The sequence below is a fragment of the Etheostoma cragini genome, chromosome 10 (assembly GCF_013103735.1).
Source record: "Etheostoma cragini isolate CJK2018 chromosome 10, CSU_Ecrag_1.0, whole genome shotgun sequence".
In the NCBI taxonomy this organism is placed as follows: domain Eukaryota; kingdom Metazoa; phylum Chordata; class Actinopteri; order Perciformes; family Percidae; genus Etheostoma; species Etheostoma cragini.
This window is the reverse complement of record NC_048416.1, coordinates 15280154-15286454: the sequence shown is the minus strand read 5'-3', so window position 1 is coordinate 15286454 and position 6301 is coordinate 15280154. Positions and strand designations below refer to the sequence as shown.

At 39.3% G+C, this 6301-nt stretch overlaps 1 long non-coding RNA gene across 1 annotated transcript in view; it reads right to left on the bottom strand.

Annotated features, from left to right (window-relative positions):
• Positions 1-652: 652 nt before the first annotated feature.
• Positions 653-6301, bottom strand: part of LOC117951974 — a 104737-nt gene continuing 99088 nt past the window's right edge. Inside the window, exon 4 of the long non-coding RNA XR_004658290.1 lies at positions 653-811. This is a non-coding gene — a long non-coding RNA (uncharacterized LOC117951974). The remainder of the gene's footprint in view (positions 812-6301) is intronic.

Below are 6301 nucleotides of genomic sequence, written 5' to 3'. Positions count from 1 at the left end.
AAATCTGATTTCTCAGAAGTGCACATTCAAAGATAGACACAGCACAGTAATCACAACTGCAACACACATTGCTGGGAGTGTCTCCTTCCAAAAATGAGAAAGCACCAAGGACAAGGAACGTATATAATTACATCGCACAACAAAAGCTCAGCAGTGTGCAGTACCAGCTGCTCTGGGTGGGGACTCACTACCTATTATTAGGCTCATACATGAGCTGTGACAGATTGACCCAGCTCACTTTGCTGCTAACAGCACAGCAAGCAGCCATAATAAGACTCCCCCTACATTAAAGCTCTACTTGATTTTAGTTTATTGGGTCAGTACCCTGGGTATACTTCAGCTAGGCCACACAGCTCTTCCTTACCTCTACTCTTCCAAAAAGTGCATACATTAGTACCATTCTACATTGTACTAGCACTCGACAATAAGAATATAACCGTCGCAATATATCACAAATATCTTTACAATTACAAGAGTTGAATAAGTAATCGTTTATTTGGAATACCAGGAAAATGAAACTAGCAATTGTAACTAATCATACATACAGAATATTAATATATGGTGTATATGTTAGGTCAAAACTTTCTCTTGTGCAATGTGCCAGTTTGAAATAGGAGAATCCATATCACTAGGAGGGATTTGTTGCCGTATCACCCAGCCCTACTTAGAGAGTCTACTATATTTTTTGTTGAAACTCACATGTATTCCTTTCCACGATCTGTCCTTGTTGTTCTGAGCCACGTCAGTTACTGGACACCGCTGTTTCTTCACTCAGCAAGAGAGACATGACAGGTAGCAGAAGGAGAATCTTCTGAAAAAACAGGGAATATACAAAAGTTGACATAAATAACAAAAGCCTAAACAAGGCTAACAAGGCACAGGTAACTAAGGAGAGAACGCTGTTTGACCGTAGAAATGTTCTAGAGTCAGGTAACCGAATAGAAGCTATTGTCATGTTCTAAAACTCTCAGCATGATCTGCACTGTCATAAAGAACAGTTAAAAGTTAGGAGGACAAAGATGAGGGTTTGTTCAATCAAGGCGCCTTTAGACCGCAAAATCTCCCGAGCAATTAGCTCATTTTAACAATTCTTGTCTACTTCTGGTTCTAGATGAATTAGTCATTGCATACAGCAAAATACTTGCAAGCTGTATTTAATGGATGATTTAGGTCTCGAGACCATTTGGGCCATTGACAGGATTAAGGGGGTCCCCAGCAAAATAAAAAACCTCTACTGTAACCACAGTTCTCCACACGTTTTAGACATTTGCTTCCTTCTTCCATAACTCTGATCTCCTTCTCCCTACAGGGATAACTGTACTGCACTGCCCCATTAATAGCTAAGTGCACACATAACCTCTTGTCAAATGTAATGCCAGGTTTAAGCCTTTATTAAATTCTATGCTTTGGTGTGACAAAACTGTAGAAATCCTCATGTTGATACAATAGTAAGATGAATTATGTATGTGGTCAGGTCCACAGACTGATGAGCTCTGTCCAAAGTGCTGAAACATCTCCATTAACATGGAACCAGACAGAGAGTGTCTCCTTCCCGTGATCAGTACCTCACTGCAACCCTTGGTGTGCAGTACTTTTTAATACTATACATTTTCATTCAGGTATTAACTGCAGGTAGCTACAGTCCTAAATAACATGTAGCCTACAGTATAATGTGATGTAACCCAATAACTCTGCAAAGCAATACCACCTAGATGAGGCTTATAATATTTAACATATTGTTAAGATTGTGGTCCGAGAAGTGTTGAGTCAAACCTATGTAACCATAGTGGTCAAGTACATTAGTTGTTTTGTTGTTAGTGAAAACAATAATTGACCTTGTAGTAGAAAAAGGAGCCTCATATGAGAATGACATTTCCTCCTATGGAGTCTGTTCATTCGCATTTGGAGATCGACCCTACTCTATGCTTTTAAATGAAATTTTGACTGGGGTGCATTCACAAAAAGACCCTATGTTGCATTTTGGCGAGAGTTAGCATTAAGATTAGGATTTGAGCACTTTGTCCACTGCCTGACTCTTCTTGTCTCTGCATGGCTGTGCAAATTGTCATTAACTTAAATAACTAACTAACTAGTTCCAGAGTCAGAGAGCTAGATTTAAATTTTCAACCATACCTACTTGATAGTCCAGTGCGGGTGTTTATCAGAAGCATAAATGCAAACTGAAGATGGTGGAATATGCTCTGCAAATATATTTGAATTTATCAGTTTAATCTTGCATTAAAATAAGCAGAGATCATCAAATCAGTCTTCCACTCACACCAGCTTTCACACTGAGTTGCAATTTTATGTCTCAGCCACAAACCATTTTCCCTGAGGCAAAAATGTGTGTGTGAGGACCATTAGGTTCAACATGCCACCACCATCCATTCACGTTTTTAAAAACAGAAATTAGCCTGTTCTCATGTAACAGCAGCCCGTTGCGGCACTGCAATCAAACCCAATTACTGAGCAGCACAATTTAAAATAAACCAAACAAAGAAATTGCACACACAGTTCCAGGGACTCGTCTGCTGTTGATGGCTGATAGATTTAGAAAAAAATTGTAATTTTAGATTACTCCTGTGCGTTAATAATATTGTTACCTGTGCTGCATTTTTTTCACACACGTTATTCCATTGTTGTTTAAATTTATCATCCTTCATGTTACAGAACCCTCAATAATATTTTGGTTTTCCTCTCTAACTGGGCAGAAATTGAAAATATACTCACATCTATCATTGCATAGGGAATAAAGATCTTGGCCATGACTGACAATGACTTAAAAAAAGCAGGTTTTTATAGAAGAACGAAACTAAGCCTAAAATCAATGTACCTGCTGAGCAAGTTAGTAAATGCTACTCCTTACAAGTGGGTTTTTAAGAAAAAATAAACTTGAGAAGAACTGAATGAGACTGTTGCCACTTCTTGTCCTCTTTTACAGAGCTACAAGATAAGAGCATTTTCTGTCGTTTCCCTTTATGTGTGCATCTCTTAAGAGGGACATGGTTTTGCCAAGATTTAGAAAAGGTCAATGATTAGATTTCTTTGTATTGATAATACTCTTGAGAGATAAAAGCATTAGAGGGGATATGACTTAACATGCTCATAATAATACAACTAATGCAGTGCATAGTGCAATGAATTACCATAGGAAACATTAAAAACACTCCAAAATGGGCCATTTTGCTTACAGAGTTGCTGTCAGCGAGTTCAAGCTAAGTCTTTGGTGTTTGCGAGCTAAATCGTGTACAATCAGAGAGAATATCCTGTGAAAAAGCTTTCAGATCATTTTGTTTTTTTGTGGTTTAATGTGTAAACAGTAAACAGTCAAAGGAGGGAAATGGTCTTATCCTTGGCAGTGGAAACAGCAGCGGCTGCAGTACTGGTACTGCTAAACTGTGTGTTATATATAAATGGGAGAGTGTGAGGCTGAGTCAGATATTTTCTTTGTGGAAAGAAATTTGGAAGTTTAAAAATAACATCTAAACAAATCTAACTTGAAAATGTAATTGAAGATTGATTATGATGTAGTACTTGGTCAAAAATGCACTCAATATAGTTTGAGTCATAAAGAGAGCAAGATAATAAGATAGAGAGTTTTGAAGGGGTCACATTGTTCTGTAGGTAATCAACAACACATCCCATGTACACCCCCCCCCCCCCCTTCTTGGCATCAGTGTTTTGTCTCTCAGAGAGTGTACTTGTTACTCTGATGTTCCCCAGATTTTAATATTAAAGAAAGGCTCTGCAGGCTGTGTCCTGACAGAGAGAAAAAGAATCACACAGCAGTCCAACTGAATCAAAGTACAAACTCTGAAAGACAGCCAGAGAAATGGGAGCCGATGTAGCCAAACAAAACAACAACAAAGGCAAACCTTGCCAGAATGATCTGCATTGACATAGGTTTGGGTTTGTAGTATCCTTGCCATATTTATATGCAAACAATCAATGCTGTTAAAAAGTGAAAGAAAAAACATATGGAAAAGGATGACAAAAGGGAACAGAAACAAGGCTGGAAAAACTACAGTAGTAAGAGACAAGATGGAAACATGTACAATCTGTTATGTTTGACTGTAAAAGTCACATCTGATCCTCTATGCTCAAACTAGAGCTCTTGTATATTCCCAGATGTATTAGGTGAACAGCCACTTATCCTGCTTAAAGGGGACTAGTCCTTTTCTGGTGTACTTGCTTACACACACACACACACAAACACACACACACACACACACACACACACACACACACACACACACACACACACAAACATCCCTCCATCCTTCCTTCTTATGTTTTTCCACACCCTCACCTCTTCTCTTTAGTATCTGAGCTTCTAGGTTTAGTACCTCTACTCCTTCTTTTCCCTCCCTCTTTTCATCAATCTCACTGCAACTCTGGACTTTAATATTCCAAAAGCTTTAGCACCACTTGCGTTTCCGTCAATTTAATCTGTGCGTCAACTCTACAGTCTTAATTTCTTATTTTACCCTCCCTTCCTTTTTCACCAACTGTTTTTTAGCTATATTTTCCTTCTTTACTCACGTTTTCTAAATGTCTCTCTATGACTCCCTCACACCTCTAGATGTAGCACCATCCTTGATGGAATCCAGATGGATGGCGCTCAGTTCTGCGTTCTGAACTTTGACCTCCAGCCCAACAGGGGGTCAAGGTTAATGTCTTTGGCTTATTGAATATCCAGCCAAGTGAGTCTTTACATTTGGACAGGATGCTAGAGGGAGGATTGACAAAGGCATGAATAGTAGTTAAGTTATGAAAGTTCATTTAGGAATAAACCATTTGCAGGATAGCAGAAATGGCTGGCTGGCTGTGTGAGTGTGTTTGTGTGTGTGTGTGTGTGTGTGTGTGTGTGTGTGTGTGTGTGTGTGTGTGTGTGTGTGTCCAAATGATGGAAAAGCTAAGTTGTGTTGGATCATGTTGACATTAAACCAAACAGATTTGGGTCGCTGTTATCATCCCCACCAGTTCTCATGACAATAGAAAGGAATAGCTGTTTACATGACAGGACTGTCAGACACACACAATCAGGTCAGTCCTTCAGTCTCCACGCTGATGTGCTGCTTTGTGTCACTGAAAACCCAAAACACCGCAGGAAAAGGGTAAATATCATTCACACTGTCACTGAAAATTGGTGATAAACAGCTGTAAACAAAGAGGAGGTAAGAACATACAGAAGTCTCACAATATTGAAAGATAAATAAAAGAGAGAGCGAGGGAGAGATACTGTGTCTGTGTTTTGATGGATTGAAAAACATTGAAGAGTCCTCAGCTGTGGTACACCAGGTGAAAATAAAGAATCAGCCTGGAGTGGGAGGCATCCTGAGGATTGCTGGTAAATCTCAACATACTGTCCATTAATGTAACTAAAAAAAAAAGATGGTTCAATGTTGCGCAAGAAGTTATTACTGCTACAATAAAAAAGGTATAATCAGAAGGCCTCAAAGCTGTCTCATTATGTTGTCTTCTATTTTAATAAGAAGGTGGTGCACACACACACACACAAACACACACACACACACACACACACACACACACACACACTTGTGCATGACAACATGATTACAGTTTGAGAAAGTCAAGTCATTTCAGCTGCTGTAAAATAGCAGAGTTTAGGTAAAAGATTGGAACTAAATAAAAGACAAATAACATTATCGCGATGGCCATCCAAGCTGACATTTCTACTTAAATCACATGCCTGTTTGTGTGTGTGTGTGTGTGTGTGTGTGTGTCTGTGTGTGTGTGTGTGTGTAACAACCCTTTTGGCAAGTGTAGACAGATAACTTGTGTTCTTCATTTCCGCAGGTCTGGCAGACAGAGAGAAAGATCAGGATCCCAACAGCTAACCCAACAACATTATCTGCCTTCACCTCTCAAATATCATTCTTCCTCAGGTAGAAATATAGTATGTAGCATGTTGCCCTTTTCCAAACACAAACCTCTGGAAACTACAGCCCTGACTTTTTCTTCTCTTTCATCCCTTTTTCTTGCAGTGTTTCTTCTCTCCAGAACCCATCCCTCTCTCTGTCATTTCAGTCACTCTCTGCTTTTGTCATTCCACTGTTGCCCTTTGAGGACTTATTCTTTTCCCTCTATAATGCCTGCCATTTCTCAATTTCTCTCTCTCGTAACTGTCAGTCTTGTCCTAGTCAATAGGGGCCACTTACCCCAACTCTACTTATCCAACTTTCTCTTAGATCATTACACTATATCTCTTGAGCACTCTCTTTCTTCTTTTATTTCTTCTTTTGATGGTCTGGGGATGCTCTAAGTGCTTCCTTTCTCA